General features: G+C 41.1%; 1 pseudogene; it reads right to left on the bottom strand.

Annotated features, from left to right (window-relative positions):
• Positions 1–871: 871 nt before the first annotated feature.
• On the bottom strand, positions 872–22921 carry LOC140626286 (elongation factor 1-alpha 1 pseudogene; annotated as a pseudogene).
• Positions 22922–24831: the final 1910 nt, after the last annotated feature.

The raw sequence follows: 24831 nt of genomic DNA, 5'->3' as shown, positions 1-24831 counted from the left end.
TTTCTCACTGCAGACCCGAGTGCCAGCTGGCAAGCCTCCATCCTATCAACCGTGGTTTTGTCCTCCTTCTCAGCAGGGCAGGCGTCTCCGTCCAGGAGGATGTCCCACGGAGGGGTGTGACTCCAGTGTAATCTGGCCCCTTGCTGAACTGGCAACACCGGGCCTGGGGTTCTTTGTGGATCTCAGGAAAACAGCATTTGCTGTCAGGCCGGGCAGCCCAAGGCCGGGGAGGAGAGCGCTTCCCGGGCTCAGGCAGGCGAGGGTTTCCCTGTTTCTGGGTGAGCAGGAGGCAGCCGCAGCAGCACTGGGGGTCGGGGCTGCAGGGCGAGCAGCCGGGGTCTGCGGGGCCCGGAGCACCGGCCCTGAGGAGGCTGCGGGGGTAGACTTGGCGGGCCACGGGCGCCAGGCCCAAGTTCGCGTGGCCCCCGAGGATGCTCAGGTGCCAGGTGCCGAGGACGAGCAAAGCCCGCGGGACCAGCCCTTCTGCAGCTCTGTCAGGCGGACACTGGACGGGAGGGCGGCCTCCGACACCCACATCCTTCGGCCCAAGCCGGGAAGGCTCTGCCGGGCTGAGCCCATGCGGCCCAAGGAGAGCTTCCCTCCTGGCCCAGGGCACCTCTGCCCCCGGACGTGGTGCGCCCAAGACGGTGCATCCGAGAGGCCCCGAGGGGCTGACACCGATGGAAACTCACGAGGCTTTAATCACGAGCTGGAGCTTGGGCCCACGTGTGCTCCATGCAGCGGAGCAGGGCTTGGCCCCCGGGACCGAGAAGCGCAGCAGTGCTGCAGGGGCCCGGGGCCAAGGGGACTGTAACACGCAGAGTTGCCCGGTCACGTCGGTCCACACGCAGGTGGCCAGTTGAATCACGATTCACCCTGCGGTGACCATTTGAACTGGCCTATCATTCTGGTCAGAGCTGGCCCGCAGGTTTCGGGGGGCAAAAGAGGGGTCTTCATTCCTTGGCTGCTTGAAGGTCAGAGGTCCCGCATTCCGAGGCGCGCTGGTTTCTGGTAAGGGTGCGCCTAACACCAAAGTAGGGTGAGGGGCGCCCTAAACAACAGGAGGTCCCGTGGGGGTCATACAGGAGAGGGCAGGTGCAGCACAGAATGGGGTTACCCCCCTCTGCTGGTCCAGGGGCAGGGATTCTTGGTAGATTCCCTGGGTCCCGCCGACCGTGAGCTGCCAGACCATTTCTTCCCAACACAGGCTCTTACAGATAAGGAAACTGAGGGTCAGAGAGCTGCAGAGGGTGTCGTTCCCGCAGTAGAGGCCAGAGCAGTACTGGCTTTGAGATCCATTTAGTGGCCGCTGGACTGTGCTGGGGACACGTGGCAACCTCCCTAGTTGTTGCCCAGTAGCTGCGTCTGCAGTAGTGGGTGCGCCCGAGGTAGGCACGTGGCCCAGGCTTTCGTCCTGTCGTACAACACACACAATATAAAACATACTATTTTAACCATTTTTAAACTTAACACCCCAGCTCGGCGGCATTAAGCACATTCACACTGATGTGCGACCCCCACAGCCTTCCTTCCCCAGAACAGTCTTCATCTGGCAAAACTGAAACCGTACCCATTAAGCCCTGACTCCCCCCGGCACCCCCCCAGTCCCGGGCAGCCCCCCTCTACTCTCTGGCTTCGTGAATTGAACTACTCTAGGGACCTCACATAAGTGGAATCCTAGAGCATTTGTCCTTTTGTGTCTGGCTCACTTCCTTGAACACAGTCTTCCGGGTCCAGGCCTCCCTGATGCTGCAAGCAGCGCTGCCACAAACATCATTGTGCAAGTCGCTGCTGGAGTCCCTGCCTCCAGGTCTCTGAGCGTCTACCCAGCGGTGGATTCCGGATCATATAATAATTCTGTGTAATCTTTTGAGGAGCTGCCATACCGTTTTCCACGGCAGCTGCCCCGCTTACGCTCCCATCAGCAGGGCACAGGGTTCCAATTTCTCCACATGACATTCATTGATTGATTGATTTTTGACTAGTGGTCATCCTAACGGATATGAAGTGGAATCTCACTGTGGGTTTGATTTGCGTTTCCCTAATAATTTAGTGATGTTAAATAGATCTTCACATGTGTAGCTGCTTTTGATAACCTGTTTTTTTTTTTTTTTCAATGGTCACCTTTTCAATGTGTGCACAGGTGGCTGTGTCTCTGCAACAGGGCGCCAGGAGATCCGAAGCTCTGGAGCATCCATCTGCCTGTGACTTTTCGGAGGGGCAGTTTGTGGTTGAAAAATCAGTGCCCTGGGTCAGAGAGAGATGAAAGCAATGGCGGAAGAGGGTTTAAAACAGGAAAGGCTGGTGTTAGTGCATCTTAGGTCAATTGTTAAGTTTTATTGTTCTCTCTCTCTCGCTCATATCTAGTCAGGGGCAGATCCTTGAGTTTTACTGAATCATTCAACGTTGATGGTTTCTTTTACTTTCACTCCTTTTCCACGCTTACAGTCAGTCCAGTGCTCCTTCCCTACACATCAAATTATGAATATAAAATTATTATGCAAATGGAAGGAGTTATTAAATAGAAGGTATGCACTAGCCTCAGGCCCCCTCCAACACCACTTGTCCTATAAATAATATAGTCTTTCCTCTTTTTGAGTATGTTCTAGGTCTTTGAAATCCTCAGCGCTGCTTTTCCAGATTCCTTAGATCCAATTGACCTTAGCTCTCAGGACCCATGTGGTGAGTTGCTCTCCTTTTCAATTTTTTTTTTTTTTTTTTTTTTGCTTTGATTCCTGTCCTAGACTGCAGGAATGTCTTGAGGCAGAAATCACGTCTCACTCATCGAGAGACACAGGAAGCAGAAGGAGCCCTTGTCTCAGGGCAGAGATTTGATGTGTATTTGCAACCCTGTTGCTTGATAACTTTGTGACTTAGGGTTGTTTTTCTCATCGGTTTACAAGAAGTTTAGTAGATGATCTGCTAAATAAACATTAAATCATTTTTCTCTCTGATACTTATGGTTTGTTATGTCACATAGTGTAGAATCAACTTCGTAAACTTATGTGGTCTAAGGAGTTCCCTGGCCTTTGTGTTCCCAGGCCAGTGGCTACAAAGCACACACAGCAATGTCAACTCTGAAAATTCTCACTGAAGAACCAGTTGTTCAATATCAAAGTGCATGTTTGTGTGCATCTCTGTCCTATGAGTAACCCTAGTTTCTGATGCTTTGAGCAAATGAGCTACAATTTGCGCCTTTATCATATAATAAATATGCAGACCAAAAGAACATGTACATCCTAAGACAAAACAAGGACATTTTGTTCCATCTTTAAATGTATGTACAGGGAGTCAAACAAGAGCATTCCTGGAAATGAGTTGATTTGGGGTCTTAAAAATAAATATATCCAATTAAATTTAGTAACCTGAAAATAGTATAGTTCAACCTTATTTTCCAGGTTTATTCTAGAGTATTTTTTTTGTTTTTTTGCAAATAATATGCTTTTTCTCTTAAAAAATCTTCCCTTAGCAATTGGTTCAATTCCTAAAGAAATAACGGAGTTGCCCATTTTGAAGTTCCCTTGCTTGTGCAGACTTCATACAGGGCCTCAAGAAGGACACCTATGAAATGGGCTTTCTGTTAATACTGGTAATTCCAAAGCCCCACCACCCAAGTCTTCTAAATTCACTCTGCAAAGACTCTGTAAGGTTGGATTCCCTGGCACACGTTTGCTCAAGTGTTTCTGGGTGATAGCAGTTTGAGTGCTACACAGAGACAAAAAGTATTCCAGGAATCTTGGGCCTCAAGGACCCTGTCTAATACTCCCCTTAAGACACAGTTTCCCCAACACGTTCCAACTGGTGATGAGGACTTTTATTTATTTCTTATTGTTTCCATAACAAATTACCAAAAACTAAGATGTAAATTTATTATCTTACAGCCTAGGAGGTCAGAAGTTCAGATGGGCGTCAAAGCACTCAAATCACATTGTTAGCAGGCCTTAATTCTTTTCTGGAGGATCTATGGGAAAATCCATTCCCTTGCCTTTTGTAGGTCCTGGAAACTGCTGACATCCCTTGGCTTTGTGGCTCCTTTCTTCAAAGTCAGCAATAGCACACCTCTCTTACCTTTCTTTTGTTGGCACATCGCTGTCTCTGACCACAGCTGATAAAGATCCTCTGCTGCTAAGGATCTGTGTGATCACATTGGGCCCCGTGGATAACCCAGAATAATCTCCCCATTTCAGGGTCCTTAATTTCACCTGCAAAGCTCCTCTTGCTATGTAAAGTAACATTCACCGTTTCCAGGGATCAGGATGTGAACGTCTTCGCGGATCATCATTCTGCCTAGCAAAGGATGGAGGGACAGGTGAGAGAGGTTACCACTCGCGACTACTGTCAGGAGTGTTCCTATATTTTCTGCTTTAATCCGGATCCGGTCCATGTGTCTCTTCCATCTCACAGCTGGTTTCTTGCTGCTATCACCGTCTACACTTTTAATAAAAACAAACAACAACAAAACATTCTCTTGCCTTCCAGTATAATTTTCTCTCCACTAAGTGCTTCGAAATCCGCAGTGCAAAAAAGAAAGCTCTTAGCAATCTGTGGGGCCGGTTATCAACTAGTTGTTTCAATACTAAACAGAGCTCAGCCAGAGTTCTCTAAGCACTTTTCCTGGTCTGAGGAAGAAACTCATCTCTGTAATACTATGCTCTAGAGCACATATTTTTAACCATTATGGATTTAATAAATTGCTTCGAAACTCAGAAATTTCAACGACACCTCCTTTTGTGATTATCTGTAACTTTCAGAAGATGTTGCTTGTTTAACTACATGAGTACAATTTACTATGGCTTCGTAATGATTACTAAGGAGTTTGTACTTTATGAATCACAATGGCATCTATATACTTTGAAAGATAGGTCAGGTGTGGGACAGGTGAGGGGATTTATTTGATCTAGAGACCATGAGAGCTGTGCATATGGATTTGTGGGCACCGAATATGAATCCTGGCCTTATGGGCAGAGTTTTATCTAAGGGTGATAGGCAGTGTCCCTGGTCTTACTCATTTTTGGGGGTTTCCCCCATGAAATGACCCAAATACTGTGGGCTTTCCAAGACCCTCTTGAAGGAAATGCTTTCCAAGCTTTGTCCACATAACAACTGAGACAGAGTAGCTGTGAATTCGTTTCCCTCAACACATATTCCTCTTGAGGGCAAACCCTCACCCAACCCACTGCGACCTTTGGTCTCCTTTCCAAGTCCTGTTCATCTTGTCTAACCCTTAACTTCTCGCTTCCATTTGTACAATTGTCAGCTCAAGGCACTTTCTGTGGACTGCTATTTTCAAGAACCATGCTAAAAAAAAATGTTACTTTCTTCCACTATTTTATGTTTTAGTCAATTTAGACTTTTTTCTCTCTCTTAAAACCTCAACTTCACCCATTCTCTTCTGAGAACCCATATGGGCTTGACATGAAAAATGTACTTCAGCTAAAACATATGAAATCACACTATATTTATGATTTTTTTCTTTTGATGTAGCTAACCATTAGGCAAAGTGATGCTATATCAGACTCACAACTTGTCCTATAAAAATATTTCACTTGCAAGTTTATGTTTGCTTGAGATTATTTTCCTGCATCTACATGACAGATTTTTCATGAGCCTTCACATTTTATAATAAATATTCTCCACTCAGTGGAGAAACACTTTCCACTTGCAGTACTGACTCAAGGGGATATTTTCCAACTGAAATGTGTTTTCTTATTCTTAGTAATATTTCCCCTTAGCACAGAGTGTTTTCTCTGAGCATCTCAACACGCATATTTTTAATAAGTGGAGAATTGGTGGAACTAATTCTTCACTAAATTCCTGTTAGTGAAGTAAAAACTATCCAGAGATGTCTTCAGTTCTCTCCTTCTACTTAGCAGCATAAATCCAAGAAACACCAATTTCAAACTTTTATGGACACATTTTAAGGGTATTTGTGGTACTTTTCTCTCCAGTGTAAATCTTCAGTGATAGTGAACCTCAGTGAATGTTTCACCCGGAGGCCATTCGGGAGGTGTACGATCACAGAGACATTTCACAAGGGGACAAGTCAAGTTTTGGAGGTCTGCTTGGAGCTTTCAGTTCTTAAAATAATCCTATGAGGTAAGTAATTAGAAAACTGAGAAGCTTTTGCACAGCAAAGGATACAGTCAACAAAACTCAAAGACAACTTACAGAATGGGAGAAGATATTTGCAAAAGACGTATCAGATAAAGGGCTAGTTTCCAAGATCTATAAAGAACTTATTAAACTCAACACCAAAGAAACAAACAATCCAATCATGAAATGGGCAAAAGACATGAAGAGAAATCTCACAGAGGAAGACATTGACATGGCCAACATGCACATGGAAAAAATGCTCTGCGTCACTTGCCATCAGGGAAATACAAATCAGAACCACAATGAGATACCACCTCACACCAGTGAGAATGGGGAAAATTAACAAGGCAGGAAACCACAAATGTTGGAGAGGATGTGGAGAAAAGGGAACCCTCTTACACTGCTGGTGGGAATGTGAACTGGTGCAGCCACTCTGGAAAACTGTGTGGAGGTTCCTCAAAGAGTTAAAAATAGACCTGCCCTACGACCCAGCAATTGCACTGCTGGGGATTTACCCCAAAGATACAGATGCAGTGAAACGCCGGGACACCTGCACCCCGATGTTTATAGCAGCAGTGGCCACAATAGCCAAGCTGTGGAAGGAGCCTCGGTGTCCATCAAAAGATGAATAGATTAAAAAAAAAGATGTGGTTTATGTATACAATGGAATATTCCTCAGCTATTAGAAATGACAAATACCCACCATTTGCTTCAACGTGGATGGAACTGGAGGGGATTATGCTGAGTGAAGTAAGTCAATCGGAGAAGGACAAACATTATATGTTCTCATTCATTTGGGGAATATAAATAATAGTGAAAGGGAGTATAAGGGAAGGGAGAAGAAATGTGTGGGGAATATCAGAAAGGGAGACAGAATGTAAAGACTCCTAACTCTGGGAAACGAACTAGGGGTGTTAGAAGGGGAGGTGGGCGGGGGTGGGAGTGAATGGGTGATGGGCACTGGGGGTTATTCTGTATGTTGGTAAATTGAATACCAATAAAAAATAAATTAAAAAAAAAGAAAAAAAAGAAAACTGAGATCTAACAAGACCCAAGAATATAAGAAATTAATGCAAAATCGGGCAAGATAGGTCTCCCAGAAAAGAGTTCAGGCGCCGTTCCATATAAAGTGTGGCTGCTGGGTTTACCAGGCAATGAAACTGGTTGCCTTGAAGTTGCTGCGGAATTGAGCTGAACCAGGTTTTCCTTAATCTTCCCCTGACCAGATATCTCCAGTGAGAAGTTGAATGGGAAGCGTGAACTTCACAGTGGAAAAGGCTCACATGGCACAAAACTAGACTTTTGTGTTTGAGGTAGATTCTGAGACTGTTACCCTCAGTATAGAGCACTGAGCTGCTTTGTCGTGTTCATCTGAGCTTCTCCATGAACAACCGAGTAAAGACTGAGGAGAGAATAAATCAGCCTGAGCTTAGTGAGCTGGACCCTCCCACTTGAAGATCTATAACTAGCATCTACAAACCCAAGGGACACATTGAAATATGGGGTGTCGGGGACTGTTGATGTATTTAAAACCACGGAAAATCTTGTTAATTGTTTACGTGATTAAATATTTTTGCTGTTCGGTTCAACATCAGGGAGTGTGCACACATGCACACACACACATACTCACACTTAATTAGACCAGCACAACAACTGCCTCTGGGCTTCTGATATAGAAATTAATCTAGAGATAGAAGACAGAACATAAATAAAGGAAATAAACAGACCCACGGTTGTCACATTCGTTTTCCTTGTTCCTGTTTACTCACCATTTACATTAGGTGGTTTACTCGCCGTGGTCCTGTAAAATCTCTCATAATAAACCCTCCTATCCAAAGACCATAGAGGCAAATTCCTGTTACAGTGACTGGATTTTCAAGTTTCCTTTGAATAAGCGTCCTAGAGGACCCAATGTATGGGGTTAGCCTCCGGTTACCCTATCTGCATAATTATTTAGAAAAAAAAGAGACAGCCTTGGGACTTATATCTTCAAGACTGCATGTTTATTCAACAATCTATTTGTTCTCTCATTTATTTATTCAATAAAAATATACATGTGTCAGGCACTGGACTAGTGCAGAGGGGAAGTGCAGAAGACTAAACTCTAATTACCTGGTCATTTCTGGTCTTGTAGAACCCATAAGACAATTCACAGATAATCATAACAGCAGGATAAGAGAACTACTATGAAAGAGTAATACATTAAGCCTAGTCGATGGGAAAGAACAAAGATTTTATGGAGAAAATGGTCCTTGAACTGGGCACTGATTAACAATTTCTAAATGGGCAAAATCCGGAAGGAAGGAGAACAGAGGGAAATGAAAAGGACTCTGTGGATTGGAGAAGAAAGTGAAGAAAGACAATGGAGCAGAGAAAAGGCATAAAATTACCACCCCCCTAAGTACACAGAGACTGTCTTAAAAGTTCATAAAACTACTCTTAGGTAGCCCTATCTTCACCCCAACTCCAGCATTTACCCGTTAGTAACAAGGGAGTCCCCAGTTAGAGATTGTCTGACTTTACTTGTAGGTAAAAATCTAAAGGCCTCTATATTCTTGGTGAGTTTCTAGTCTTTTCCCTCAGGATGCTTATGTGTGACACAGAACACAGTTCCCACTAAGTGTTTCCCACCTGTACATCCCAGAGCTAAACTCCAGCCTGTTTCGTTACAGGCTTAAATGATATACATAAACCCATGAAACATCAGGTTAATTTATGTGATCTGCTTCTCTGGATTTCCCCCAAAAAATTCCACTCAAAATTCTTCCACATTTAGATTGAGAAAAGCAAATCTATTCTTTAGGTTGCTGTCAAAAGTATGCTATTAATTTAGAGAGCCATATTCTCTAAAACCATGGTGATTCACGTCTGTGTTTTTTTTTAATATTTTATTTATTCATTCATTACAGAGAGAAAGAGAGATAGAGAGAGGGAGGCAAAGACACAGGCAGAGGGAGAAGCAGGCTCCATGCAGGGATCCCCAGGCGGGACTCGATCCCGGGACCCCGGGGTCACGCCCTGGGTCGAAGGCAGGTGCTAAACTGCTGAGCCACCCAGGGGTCCCCCATGTCTGTGTTTATATCACACTACCGTTCACATTTATTAGAACAACTGGAATGTTCATTAGAAGGGACCACATTTAACTTTTTATAGCTAGCTGTAATCCTTTGTGTAAATAATGCTTCTTAGACGTTATTAGAATTTTTTGTGCCTGTCTGTAAATAGCATATGTGAATTTCTACAGAATGTCTATTTTTCAGTCACTGACATTTGTAATCAAAGCATTATATTTAGTAACATTATTACCTCAAACTACTGAATCAAGAAAAGATTAATTTCTTAATCATTTTTTTCCTGATTGTGCACACAACTGCATAATTTTAAACTTCCATAACATGTACGAATTATTTAGTATTACATGTCTTTACGGATAGAAGGGAACTCAGAGATGGATTCCTTAGTTAAAGCAAATGAAGAAATGCAATTGGGGTACAAACATCTTCAATAATTTAATCAAGATTACCTTTTTGTAGTATAAACTCATTTTTACTATCATACATTAATTTACTGAATTAAATTACTAAACTTACTATTTGTTACACAGCTTCTACATGCTAAGTATCATGCTGTGCTCCAGGAATACAATGTGTGAGCCCCAGGTCCTGCTTTCCAAGAGCCCTCAGTCAGCCTAAGAAAGAAAATAAGTAAGAACGTAAGTGTTCAGGCAGTTGCAATTTATTGTAATAAATGCCAAGCCAGGGAGCCCATCTGTGCTCCAGAAGCCTCAAAGAAATGAAATGATTCCAGCATCGAGTGTTCGGGGATGCCTTATCTGATTTTCAATTCTCTAATATTAATATGGTGAGCACTGGAAACATGCCTTGACTCAGGGAAATCCAAAAATCTACATTTGAATTTAATTTTGCTGCACACTTCCCATACGGACCTCGGACAACTTACACTTTCTGAGCTCCTTCACCTTTAAGTGGAGATAATGATATGAATACCAGGTTATTTGAAAGACTCTATAATAAATATAAAATTCTAAGCATTCGCTAAATAAATAGACATCGTTAGCCAATATACTAATTTAAAACTTAGCATCTAAAAAAAATAATAATAAAAAAATAAAACTTAGCATCTTTGGGGGGATACGGTAAAACTCAAGGTTCATTTCCTCACTTTGTCTCTAAGACTGGAGGAGAAAATGCCAGAGATGCTCAAACACATGAGTACAAGCCTCCCTCTACAGTGCTCTTTCTACCCCAACACACTGGATAGAGCAACCATAGGGGCAGGAGCTCAGGGAGAAAAGGAAACAAAACCTGGAGATCATTGGGTTCATAAGCGATCACAGGAGAGGTGTGTAGTGGAATGGAAGTAAGTGATGCAGGTCACCTGCCGGAGGAGATATTGGGAAGGAGACCGATCTTCTGATTCATACATCTCATATCCCAATTACTTTAACCTGAAAAACTCACCCATGAACATTCCATTCTCCACTGCGCGAGGAATTTGGGTGAATTAAAACTCAGATCACATGAATAAAACAGTATCTCAACAGTACTTTGGATTCTCAAGTTCCAGATCTATAAATTTGAGTATGAGAAACAGAAGTACAGAGAGGTAAACTGATGTGGCCACAGCCATTCAAGGTACACCAAGCTCGGGTTAAATGTACAAGAATCTTATAAATCCCTACGTGAGAGAGAATTGCCGGGGAATGGAGGGAGACCGGGAAACCGTCAGACTTTGAGGCAAACCTGTGCTGGAGTGATGGAGGAAGGCAAGGCAGGGTGGCATGGGAGGAAGCAGCAAAGACTGCTATTCCGACAGTCTGCCAAAGAGTAAGTCTTTAAGCAAAAAAGTCAGAGAAGCCTGTTCCTTCCAGGGCTGGCTCTGGATCCCTCCTGCCCTCAGTCATTAGCCAGGAACAGCCAAGGAGAGGCGTGGCCATGGCACAAACATGGATATGCTTTAGAGGGCAGATGCTGGGCCCTCCTTCAATTACTCCTCTTTGGGTGAAGGTCTCTGGTGCTTAGAGCCACCACCGTCCTCTGTGGGTCCACTGCCCCACGCAGTCGGGAGCAGGGCCTCCGTGGTTCCTGTGGGGCCTTCTCCAGATGGGAAACTCCCACAGGGAGGTGATTAGGATGAACTGTCTTCCCCTTTACCATCATGAAGTTTGACGTGGGTGCACGACTGATGCTTGTTCTCCCCCGACTCCACCATGTGCTCCCTCATGCTGACAGGTCACCTAAGCAGATCATGTGGGCTTATCTGATGGGATGACCCAAAACTTCACTCATGAAGCGTCTTGTATGGGGTTCCACATCCACAGGTGTGGATCAGGCGTTCTGCAAACACTTGGCTTGTGGTGCTGGCTGATGCAAGTGGGAAAAGGTAACCCTCTAACAGTTTTACTTATTTCTGATGTAGATGCATTTTATTTAATTTTCTGGCCAAATTTCTCTGGCTAGGACTTCCAATACTCTGTTGAACAAAAGTGGCTAAAGTGGGCATCCTACTCTTATTCCTAATTCTAGGAATAACATTGAGTATGATGTTAACTCTGGACTTGTCATACATGGTCTTTATTTATAGGAGGTACATTCCCTCTTTTCATTTCATTGAGCACTTTTATCATACATGTTGAATTTTATTAAATGCTTTTTTCTGCCTCTATTGAGACAACCATACGATTTTATTCTTTATTTTCTTAACGTGTTAACATTGATTGATTTGCAGAAGTTGAACCGTGCTCTCATCTCTGAAATAAAGTCCAGTTGATCCGGGCGTATGAGCCTTTTAACGTGTTGTTTAATTCAGTTTGTTAATATTTTTTTTTGGAGGGGGGGGAGTTTTGCATCTATGTTCGTCAAGGATATTGGCCTGTAATTTTCTTTTCTTCTAGTATCCTTGCCTGGTTTTGGTATCAGGGTGATGTTGGTCTTATAAAATGAGTTTTAAGTATGTCCTCCTCTTCTATTCTTTGGAAGATTTTGAGAAGGATTGGTATTTTTTTTTAATTTTTATTTATTTATGATAGTCACAGGGAGAGAAAGAGAGGCAGAGACACAGGCAGAGAGAAGCAGGCTCCATGCACCAGGAGCCCGACGTGGGAATCGATCCTGGGTCTCCAGGATCGTGCCCTAGGCCAAAGGCAGGCGCCAAACCGCTGCGCCACCCAGGGATCCCGGGAAGGATTGGTATTAATTCTCCTCTGAAAGTTTGGTAAAATTCACTAATGATGTCTATTTAGTCCTAGATTTTTGCCTGTAGGGAGTTTTAAAAGTTCTGATTCAATCTCTTACTAGTAATCAGTCTGTTTAGATTCTATATCTCTTTTGGGACCCTGTCCTTCTCAAAACACATTGACTTTGATGTTAAGAATAAAAATATAATATTGCTGAGAATACATAGCATTATCGAGCACTAAGTATATGCAACAAGTTCACTAGGCATCTTCCATTACTATTTCACTTAATTTTCAAAGGAACCTATCAGTAGATACCTTCTCTATATTTGTTCTCTCTTTCAAAGGAGAAATTAAGTTTCAGAGAAGTGAAATGAATTGCTCAGGGTTACATGGTGATGAATCCTCCTGGGATTCAGAGCCACACAAGCCTGTGTTCTTTCATAACACCTCTCATTCTCCTCCCTGGCTACCCAGATTTGACCAGGGAACATTATTTTTTTTTTTAATTTTTATTTATTTATGATAGTCAGAGAGAGACGGAGAGAGGCAGAGACACAGGCAGAGGGAGAAGCAGGCTCTATGCACCGGGAACCCAACGTGGGATTCGATCCCAGGTCTCCAGGATCGCGCCCTGGGCCAAAGGCAGGCGCTAAACCACTGCGCCGCCCAGGGATCCCGACCAGGGAACATTAAACAAGAGTCCCGAGCCCTTGGGGCAGCCCCGGTGGCTCAGTGATTTAGTGCCACCTTCAGCCCGGGGTGTGATCCTGGAGACCCTGGATCGAGTCCCACATGGGGCTTCCTGCATGGAGCCTGCTTCTCCCTCTGCCTGTGTCTCTGCCTCTCTCTCTCTCTCTCTCTCTGTCTCCCATGAATAAATAAATAAAATCTTTAAAAAAAGAAAGAGTCCCAAACCCTGTGCCACCTCACACTGGTGGACACACATTTCTGAGTGGTGTGGGAGGCACCTTGCATAGACCACCTTACTGTGTGTGCTGGTGCCCATTGAGGTGTGGACATTGGCTTGTCTAAGTCTAGTACGACCTCCCACTTGACTTTGTTATTCAGAGACCAACTACTCAACAGAGCCATTTCCCTGGCATCTCAAGGCCAAATTACCAATTAATATGTTCATGATTCAGTCTTGGAAGCCTATGTGTCCAGGAGCGTGTCCATTTCTTCTAGGTTATCCAATCTATTAGCATATAATTGTTCATAGTAGTTTCTTATGATCCTTTGTATTTCTGTGGTATTCATTGGACCATCATCTCCCTTTTGACTTCTGATTTTGAATCCTGTCACCTTTCTTCTTTGTGAGACTAACTAAACGTTTGTTGATTTTGTTGATCTTTTCAAAGAATCGGCTCTTGGTTTCATTGATCTTTTCTATTGTCTGTTTAGTCTTTATTTCTTTTATTTCTACTCTGATCTTTGTTATTTCCTTCCTTCTACTAACCTTGGGCTTCATTTGTTCTTTTGTCTAGTTCCTTGAGGTGTAAAGTTAAAATTTGAATTTTGCTGTTTGTCGAGATAGGCTTTTATTGCTTTGAATTTTGCTCTTAAAACTCCTTTTGCTGTAACCCTTAAGTTTTGGTGTGCTGGGGCACCTGGGTGGCCCAGTTGGTTAAATGTCTGCCTTTGTTTCAGGTCATAACCCCAGAGTCCTGAGATGGAGCTCCACATCAGGCTCCCTCCTCAACATGGAGCCTGCTTCTCCTTCTGCGCCTCATCCTGCTCATGCTCTCTCTCTCTCTCTAATAATAAATAAGAATCTTTTTTAAAAAAAGTTTTGGTATGCTGTGTTTCCTTTTTTGTTTGACTTAAGGTATTTTTTCTTTCGCTTTTGATTCCTCTGACCCTTTAGTTATTCAGTAGCATACTGTTTGGTCTCCATATATTTATAAATTGTCTATTTTTTTCTTGTAATTTATTACAGTTTTATAGACTCTTGGTAGAAGAAGATGCTTCATATAATTTCAATCTTCTTAAATTTGTTAAGGCGTGTTTTGTGGCTTAATATGTGATTATCCTGGAAAATGTTTCATGTGCCCTTGAGGAGGATGTGTATTTTACTGATTTGGGGTGGAATGCTCTGTATATTTCCATTAAGCCCACCTGATCTAATGTGTTTTTTAAAGCCAGTGTTTCAAAAAAAAAACAAAAACAAAACAAAAAATAAATAAATAAAGCCAGTGTTTCCTGATTTATTATCTCTCTGGAATGATCCATCAATGTGAGTGGTGAATTTAAGTCCCCTGCTGTTATTGTATTGGTGCCAATTTTTCCATTTAGGTCTGTTAATGTATATATATATATATATATATATATATATATATATATATATATACACACACACACACATACACACACACACTTCTGTGTTGGGTGCATAAATATTTATACATGTGATATTTTCTCACTGGATTGATCTCTTTATCAAAATAATATCCATTGTTGTCTCTTATGGTAGCTTTTTTTTTAAAGTCTATTTTGGTTGACATAACTACCCCAGCTTTTTTATTGTTTCCATTTGCATCGAATGTCTTTCTTCATCCCTCCACTTTTAGTCTGTGTGTGTCCTAACACTTGAAATGAGTCTTTTGTAGGCAACACATAGGTGATTATCCATTTAGCTACCCTAAGTTTTTTGATTGGAGAATTTAGTTCATTTACAATTAATGTAATTATTGGTAGATATGACTTAGTTAATTGTCTTTTAGTTATGCCCTAGTTAACCTGTTTCTCTTTCCTTTGGTCTCCTCTTTCATAGTTTGACTTTTTTGAGTGGTAAGCTTGGATTTTTTTTTTCATTATCTTGAGTTTCTATGAGGTTTTTTCCTAGATGATTCACATAGAACACATTCTAATAAGGGTGGCTAGGGGTTTATCTATTTTATTAATTTTTTCACAGAATGAGCTCCTTGTTTTGTTCAACTGTTCTACAGTTCTTCTGGTCTCTATTTCATTGAGTTCTGCTTGAATCTTTATGAACTCTTCTTCTGATTGGTGTAGGCTTTACTTGTGGTTCTTTCTCCAATTTCTTTAGGTGGGAGGTGAGCTTGTGTATTTGAGTTTTTTTTTCCAATTTTTAAGAAGGATTGTATTCCAACATATCTCCCTCTTAGGACTGCTTTTGCTGTATCAGAAAGATTTTGAATGGTTGTATCTTCATTTTCATTAGTTTCCATGAATATTTTTAATTCTCTGATTTCCTGGTTGACCCTTCATCTTTAGGCAGGATGCTCTTTAACCTCCACGTGTTTGACTTTCTTCTAAATTTCTTCTTGTGATTTGAGTTCTAGTTTCAAAGCATTGTGGTCTGAAAATATACAGGGGACAATCCCAATCTTTTGGTATTGGTTGAGACCTGATTAGTGATGCAGTATGTGGTCTATTCTGGAGAAAGTTCCATGTGCACTTGAGAAGAACATGTATTCAGTTGCATTAGGACAGAAAGTTCTGCAAATATCTGTGAAATCCATCTGGTCCAGTGTATCATTCAAGGCTCTTGTTTCTTTGGTGACGTTGTGCTTAGAATATCTGTCATTTGCAGAAAGTGCCGTGTTGAAGCCTTCCAGTAGTAGTGTATTATTATCTAAGTATCTCTTTACTTTGGTTATTAATTGATTGATACACTTGGCAGCTCCCACATTAGAGGCATAAATATTCATAATTGTTAGGTCCTCTTGTTGGATAGACCCTTTAAGTATGATGTAATGTCCCTCTTTATCTCTTACTACAGTCTTTGGGATAAACTCTAATTTATCTGATATGAGGCTTGCTATCACTCCTTTCTTTTGAGGATCATTTGATTGGTAAATGGTTCTCCAACCTTTTATTTTCAGGCTGGAGGTGTCCTTAGGTCTAAATGAGTCTCCTGTAGACAGCGTGTAGATGGGTCTTGTTTTTTTATCCAGTCTGATACCCTGTGCCTTTGATGGGATAATTTAGCCCATTTACCTTCAGAGTTACTATTGAAAGTTATGAATTTAGTGTCATCATAATACCTATTCAGTCCCTGTTTTTGTGGATTGTTTCTTTGGGCTCCCTCTTTCTTTTACAGGGTCCCCCTTAATATTTCTTGCAGAGCTGGTTTGGTGGTCACATTCTTTCAGTTTCTGCCTATCCTGGAAGCTCTTTATCTCTCCTTCTATTCTGAATGAGAGCCTTGCTGTGTATAGTATTCTTGGCTGCATGTTCTTTTCATTTAAGACCCTGAATAGATCCTGCCATCCCTTTCTGGCCTGCCAGGTCTCTGAGGAGAGGTCTGCTGTTAATCTGATATTTCTCCCCATATAAGTTAGGAATTGTCTGTCTCTCATTGCTTCAAAATTTTTCTCTTTGGGCAGCCCAGGTGGCTCAGTAGTTTAGCCCTGTCTTCAGCCCAGGGTATGATCCTGGAGTTCTGGGATCAAGTCCCATGTCAGGCTCCCCATCTGGAGCCTGCTTCTCCCTCTGCCTTGTCTCTGCCTCTCTCTCTCCTCTCTGTGCTTCTCATGAATAAATAAATTTTAAAAAATCTTTAAAAAAATTTTCTCTTTATCTTTGAAATTTGCAAGTTTCACTATCAAATGTCAAGGTGTTGAATGGTTTTTATTGATTTTTTTGCAGGAGAGTCCTCTCTATCTCCTGGATCTGAATGTTTGTTTCTTTCCCCAGATTAGGGGAAGTTCTCAGCTATGATTTGTTCAAATACACTTTGTGGTCCTCTCTCTCTCTCAGCCTCTTCTGGAATCCCAATAAGATGAATATTTTTCCTTTTCAAGCTATATTCATTGCCCTAACCCTTTCCTCGTGGGCTCTTAATTGTTTTCCTCCTTTTTCCTCAGCTTCCTTCCTCTTATCATCAACTTGTCTTCTATGTCACTCACTCTCTTCCTCCTCATTAATCCTAGCAGTTAGAGCATCCAGTTTGGATTGCATCTCATTTAATCTATTTTTAATTTTGGCCTGACTGGACCTCAATTCTGCAGTAATTAAGTCTCTAGAGTCCTTTATTTATGCTTTTTTCCAGAGCCACCAGTAGCGAAATAACTGTACTTCTGAATTGAATTTCTGACATCATATTTAAATCCAAATTCTGTAACTCTGTGGCAAAGAGTATTATTTCTAGTTCTTTATTTTGTGGTGAATTCTTCCTTCTAGTTATTTTGTTCAGAGCAGAGTGGCTGTATGAGTGGGAGGAGTAAAAAATATCAACTGTGACCCAAGCAAAATACACCTTAGATGATTCTGAAGAGGTCAGAGACCAGAAAATTAAAAAAAAAAGAAAAAAGAAAAAAGAAAACAAAAAGGCCACCAATGTGAAAACAAATTTTAAAACAAAGTAGTAAAAATAAAAAGCCAAAAACTAGGAAGAAGAAAATTTTTTTAAAAATTTTTTTAAAAAGAAAAGATGGGGGATGGTGGTGGTACAGAAGTGGTAGTGGAGAGAGGATGCAGTCTGCCTAAGGAGTTCTAGGGGGTGATCCTCTTGGTTCTGAGTGTATTTTGTTCTGTATGTTAGAAGATAGTCCCAAATTTATATAAACCAGTAATACTTATATAAAGACCCAACATGAACTACAAATACATAAACTAGATAAAAGAGGGGGCAGAATGGGAAGTAAGAGAGAATATAATCTCATAGGATGAACCAACACAGTATTTCCCTTGGTTCTGGGTGTATTTTGGTCACATGTTAGAAGGTATTAACTGCCACCATTGTAAAACAAAACAAGGCAGAAAAAACAAAAAACAAATACCCATATCTCAGCTATCTCCCCAAATTAAATTGAACATGTTGAAGGGAATCTAGAGGTGAAAAATATATCTAAGATGTAATTATAGAAATATGAAAGCCAAAAAGGAAAAAAAATGAAGAATTGGTAAAATATTTAGTTAAGGTGGGAAAAGAGAAAAAATATTGGGAATTTTGAGTCTGATATAAAAACAAGTCATAATGGAAAAAAGGAGGGGAAAAGGGTCCCCCTAGTTCTATATACTATTTTCCCTCAGTCCTGGAGCTTTCCAGCACTGCTTGTTCAATAAACTTGCTCTTCCATGTTCTTACAGCTGGTCTTCTGGAGGAGGGTCTGCTGTGCTGATTCTCAGGTGTCAGTGCCTGGGGGAGATGCCTGCCTCCTCCCGGGTGCTGGAATCTGAATGAGCTGTTTACCTTGTGAGGCCTCTGTCCTCTAGAGGCCCCACCTCTCCCAGGCACTAGGTGAAACAAAGAGGCAAAAAAAAAAAAAAAAAAAAAATGGCAGTGGCCAGCTATCCAGCTCTGGACTCAAGCTCCCATGAGTAACTCCCTGCAGGTGCCAGTCCACACTGGCCTAGGTGCTCCTGGGGCAGGTGCAGGTACCCTGATCTGCACAGCTTAGGGGTGCCTCCAGTGGCAGGAGAGTTCTTGCTGTCCTGTGCCCACTCTACTTCCACCTGTCCCAGGGAGATCACAGGATCTCTGGCTTTGTCTGCTTGGGCACCCTGGGATCTGGGGCCGTCTACTGCTGGACCCCCACCCCCAGGAACTGCCTCTTCTGAAGGGAACAGGGCTCAGCCACCTCCATCTGTTGCCAGCCTCTAGTGGAAAGGCCGCTCCAGAGCCGGCCCACCTAACTGAATGTCTTCTCCCAAATGTCCTGAAGGCTTTACCAAGATTGGCCTGGGGTCTGTGATGAGCCTTCCCCCCAGGTGCCCCTCCTCTCATAGTGACCCTGGGAATCTGGAGGTTCACTGCCCCTCCTGCGAGTCTGCATGATCTCTCTACTAAGCACTTTTCCATCAGGGCATGGATTTTTTAAGTTTCTACTTCTCTGGGGCTGGGCTTTTGTGCCCCAGAGGCTTTGGCTACTCACTTTAGCCCTGCTAGTCATGGTTTCCCTCCCTCACTTTATTCTTTTTTTATTTTTATTTTTCCACCTTTCTACCTTGTTAGAAGTGAAAACTTTTCTCTTTGTAGCATTTCTGCTGTTACCTCTTTAAATCTCAGGTCAAATTTGTAGGTGTTCAGGATATTTTGAAAATTATCTACATAAATTTGTAGGGTCAGGTGAGCTGAGGACCTCTACTCTTCTGCCATCTTGCCCCTCCCCTGCCCTTTAATCCATTTTGAATTTATTTTCAGGTATAGTGTAAGAAAGTGGTCCACTTTCATTCTTTTGCATGTTGCTCTCCAGTTTTCCCAACACCATCTGTTGAAGAGACTTTTTCCCATCAGCTATTCTTTCCTGCTTTGTTGAAGATTAATTGAGCATAGAGTTGTGGGTTTATTTCTGGATTTTCTTTTCAGTCCTATTGATAAGTGTTTATTCTGGTTCCAGCACCACACTGCTTTGATCACTACAGCTTTGTAATATAACTTGAAGTCCAGAACTGTGATGCCTCCAGCTTTGCTTTTCTTTTTCAAGATTGCTTTGGCTATTCAGGGTCTTTGTGGTTCCATACAGATTTTAAAATTGTTCTAGCTCTCTGAAAAATGCTGATAATATCTTGATAGAGATTTCACTGCATGTTCAATTGCTTTGGGCAATATAGATATTTTTAAAATATTTGTTTTTCTTATCCATGAGCATGAAATGTCTTTCCATTTCTTTGTGTCATCTTTAATTTCTTTAATCAGCATTTTATAGTTTTCAGAGTAAAGGTCCTTAACCTCTTTGGTTAGCTTCATTCTTAGGTATCTTATTATTTTTGTGTGCAATTATAAATGAGATTGATTCTTTAGTTTCTGTTTCTGCATTATTGGTGTAGAGAAATGCAACAGATTTCTGTACATTTATTTTGTATCCTGTGACTTTACTGAATTGTGTATCAGTTTTAGAAGTATTTTGGTGGAGTCTTTATGATTTTCTATGTATAGTATCATGTCATCTGCAAATAGGGCAAGTTTTATGTCTTCCTTACCAATTTGGATGCCTTTTATTTCTTTTTGTTGTCTGATTGCTGTGGCTAGGACTTCCAGACTATGTTGAATAAAAGTGGTGAAAATGGACTTCCTGTCTTGTTCCTAGGTGTAGAGGAAAAGCTCTCCTTTTTACCCTACTGAGGATATTAGCCATGGATTTTTCGCAGATGGCCTTTATTATGTTGAGGTGTATTCCCTCTAACCCTGCTTTGTTGAGGGTTTTTTTTTTGTCATGAGTGAATGTTGCATTAGTCAAATTCTTTTTTCTACATCTACTGAAAAAATAATATTCTTATCCTTTCTTTTGTTAATGTAGTGTATCATGTTGATGACTTTTAAATAAATCCCTCTTGATTGTTGTGAATGATTTCTTTAATGTATGGCCAGATTTGATTTGCTAGTATTTTATTGAGAAAATGTGCCTCCAAGTTCATTAGAAATATTTGCCTATAGTTCTCTTTTTTTAGTGGAGTCTTTATCTGGTTTTAGTATCAGGGCAATGGTCTCATACAATGAATTTGGAAGTTTTCCTTCCTTTTCTTTTTTTGGAGAAATAGTTTCAGAAGAATAGGTATTAACTCTTTTTTTTTAATGTTTGGTAGAATTCTCCTTTGAAGCCTTCTGGCCCTGGACTTCTTTTTGGGGGAATTTTTTGATTGCTGATTCTATTTCTTTACTGGTTATTGGTCTGTTCAAGTTTTCTATTTCTTTTTGTTTCAGTTTTGTTAGTTCATATGTTTCTAGGCATTTCTCCATTTCTTCCAAGTTGTCCAATCTGTTGGCATATAGTTTTGCATTATACCATCTTGTAACTGTACTTCTCTGGTGTTGGTTGTTATTTCTCCTCTATCATTTGTGATTCTATTTGTTTGTGTCCTTTCTCTTCTTTTTGATAAGTCTGCTTAGAGGTTTATCAATTTTGTTTCTCATTAAGCTTTGATTTTATAGGTCCAAAATTCTATCACAGATTTTTTTGGTCAAGTTGTTTCCACTAAAACGTACTGACTTTAAAAATTAATAACTTAAACTGCCACACACAGGATAAAAATGGTTCACAAAAGATTCTCCTTTCCTTCTGAATGTTTTGTGATGCATTTTATAATTAACCAATCCTTTACTATTAAACCTAAATGGTCAATTGAGACAAAAAGTCCTAACATTGTTCTTCCACCACTGATTAAGACTAAGGTGGTAGTTCAGCTCAAGTCATGTCCTAGGGTCCTGGATCTGAGCCCCACATTGGGCTTTCTGCTTAGTGGGAAGCCTGTTTCTCCCTCTCCCTCTCCTGCTCCCCCTGCTTGTGCTCTCTCTCTCTCTCTGGCTCTCTGTAAAGTGAATAAATAAAATCTCAAAAAAAAAAAAGACTGGGGTGGCAGGTATTGGTAATATTCCATTAGCCTTCTGAGCTTTCTGGGCAGACTTAGAGGTTTTGCCAGCTCCAATTGCCGTCTTGTCCACTGCTTTGATGACACACAGAAGCTGTCTCATGCCATGAACAGCAAAATAGCTTAGAGGAGGTTAGTCAAAGAAGCTCTCAACACACATAGACTTGCCAGGAATCATATCAACAATGGCAGCATCACCAGCTTTCAAGAACTTGGGGCCATCTTCCAGTTTTTCTCCATAATGATGATCGAACTTCTCCTTCAGCTCAGCAAACTTGCAAGCACCGTGAGCTGTGTGAGAATCCCCGGGTGCATATCCAGCACTGATTTGGCCTGGATGGTTCAGAAAAATTACCTGACCCACGAATCCAGCTGCTTCAATTGGTGGGTTATTTTTGCTGTCACCAGCCACATTGCTGCAATGAACATCTTTGACAGATGTATTCTTGACATTGAAGCTCACATTGTCCCCAGAAAGAGCCTCACTCAATGCCTCATGGGGCACCTGAACAGTCGTTAGCACTGGAGCAAAGGTAACCATCATGCTTCACTTAAGAACACCAGTCTCCACTCAGCCCACAGGGACAGTACAGTACAACTAGTTTTGTAGATGTCCTGGAGGAGCAAACGGGAATGCCTGTCAGGTGGGTGAGCTGGTGGCGTAATGTAATCCAGAGCTTCAAGCAGTGTGCTTCTACTGGCATTGCCTTATTTATAGGTGACTTTCTACCCCTTGAACCAAGGCATGTTTGCACTTGACTCCAGCATTTTGTTACCGTTCCACCCAAAAATTGGCACAAATGCTACTGTGTCAAGGTTGTAGCCAGTTTTCTTATAGTAGGTGCTGATTTCCTTAATGTTTTCTCATATCTCTTCAGGCTGTAGGGTGGCCCAGAGGAATATATTGTGGTAACACCAACAACTCGTTTCACATCCAGTGTGTAAGCCAGAAGGGCATACTCTCACCTCTGCCCATTCTTGGAAATGCCTGCTGCAAATTCACCAAGACCAACAGCAACAGCCAGGACAGCACAGTGAGCCTGGGATGGGCCTGTAAGGTTTTTGATGAAGTCTCTGTGTCCTGGAGCATCAATGATGGTCACATACTTGCTGGTCTCAAATTTCCACAGGGTGATATCAGTGTCAATACCACGTTCATGTTCAGCTTGCAGTTTATCCAAGATGCAGGCATGCTTGAAGGAGCCCTTTACCATCTCAGCAGGCTCCTTGCAACATTTTTCAATAGTTCTTTTGTTGATCCCACCACATTTGTAGATCAGATAAGCAGCAGCAAGATTTGCCTGAATCTACACGTCCAATGATGGCGATGTTGATATGAGTCTTTTCCTTTCTCATCCTGGTTTAGGTTCAGCAGGGACCTGCATGACACTTGTGTTCTGGTAGCAAATCTATTGCAACAAAGAGGGCTTTACCAATTTTATTATTTGTTATTTATTATTTTTTTCAAAAAACCAGCTCCTGGTTTCATTAATATGCTCTGTTATTTTTTTTAGTTTCCATATCATTCATTTCTGCTCTAATCTTTATTATTTCCTTCCTTCTGCTGGCATTAGGCTTTGTTTGTTGTTCTTTTTCTAACTTCTTTAGATGTAAGGTTAGGTTGTTTATTTGAGATTTCTTTTCCTTCTTGAGGTAGGCCTGTATTTCGATATGCTTCCCTCTTAGGACCACTTTGGCTATATCCCAAAGGTTTTGGATGGTTGTGTTTTCATTTTAATTTGTTTCCATGTATTTAAAAAAGTTTCTTCTTTGATTTCTGGGCTGAGACAATCATTGTTTAGTAGCATGTGGTTTAATCTCCATTGTAATTGTAATCCTTCCAAATTTTTCTTGTGGATGACTTCGAGTTTCACAGCATTGGGTGCAGAAAAAGCACACGGGAGGTGCCTGGGTAGCTCACTCAATTTAAACATTCACCTTTGGCTCAAGTCATGATACCAGGGTCGTGGGATTAAGCCCTGCATTGGGCTCCCTGCTCAGTGGAAGGCGTGCTTCTCCCTCTCCCTCTGCCACTTCCACTGCTTGTGCACTCTCTCAAATAAATAAATAATCTTAAAAAAAAGAAAAGATAAAAAGTACATGGTATGACTTCAGTCTTTTTGTATTTGTTGGGGCCTGACTTGTGACTTAATATGTGATCTATTCTGGAGAATTTCCCATGTGCCCTTGAAAAGAACGTATATTATGCTGTGTTAGGGTGGAATGTTCTGAATATATCTGTTACGTATCCATCTGGTTCAGTGTTTCATTCAAAGCCATTGTTTCCTTGTTTATTTTCTGTTTAGATGATCTTTCCACTGATGTAAGTGGGGTGCTAAAGTCTCCTACTATTATTGTATTATTACAAACTAGTTCCTTTATGTTTGCTATTATTATTTTAGGTATTTGGGTGCTCCCATGCTAGGGGCATAAATATTCACAATTGTTATATCTTCTTGTTGGATTGTGACCCTTATTATGAAATGGTGTTCTTCTTTCTCTCTTGTTACTGTCTTTGTTTTAAAGTCTTATTTTGTTCAATATACGTATTGCCAGCCTTCTTTTGACATCCATTTACATGATAGATGCAATTTGCAGGTGTCTTTAGGTCTAAAATGAGTCTCTATATGCTCTAAATAGCATATAGATGAGTCTTGAATTTCTTTTTAATCCTTTCTATCACCCTGTCTTTTGATTGGAGTATTTAGTCCATTTACATTCAAAATAATTATTCATAAATATGTATTTATTGCCATTTTATTATTTGTTTTGTGGTTGTTTCTGAAGATATTCTGTGATCCTTTCTTGTCGTTCCCCTTTTCATGGTTTGCTTAATATCTTTAGTGATAGCTTTGGATTTCTTTATTTTTATTCTTTGCATATTTATTAGTGGTTTTTGATATATGGTTACCATTAAGTTTGTATGTACCCTCTTCTGCATACAACAGTCTATATCATCAGTTGATGATCATTTACGTTTGAACGCATTCTTTATTCCTCTCCTCACCACATTTTAAGAATACCTACTTGTCATATTTTACATCCTTTTATTTTGTAAATTCCTTCACTGATTTTTTTTTTTTTTACAGAAACATTAATTTTTACTGCTTTTGAGTTTTCTACCTTTATTCTGTCACTTTTGGTCTTTCCACTTGGAGTCCCCTTTAATATTTCTTTCAGGTTTAGCGATCCTGAACTCCTTCAGTTTATGTTTATCTGAGAAACTATTTGTTTCCTACTGTTCTGAATGATAGATAGAATATTTT

Source organism: Canis lupus, chromosome 37, assembly GCF_048164855.1.
Source record: "Canis lupus baileyi chromosome 37, mCanLup2.hap1, whole genome shotgun sequence".
Classification (NCBI taxonomy): domain Eukaryota; kingdom Metazoa; phylum Chordata; class Mammalia; order Carnivora; family Canidae; genus Canis; species Canis lupus.
This window is presented reverse-complemented; position numbering and strand designations above follow the sequence as displayed.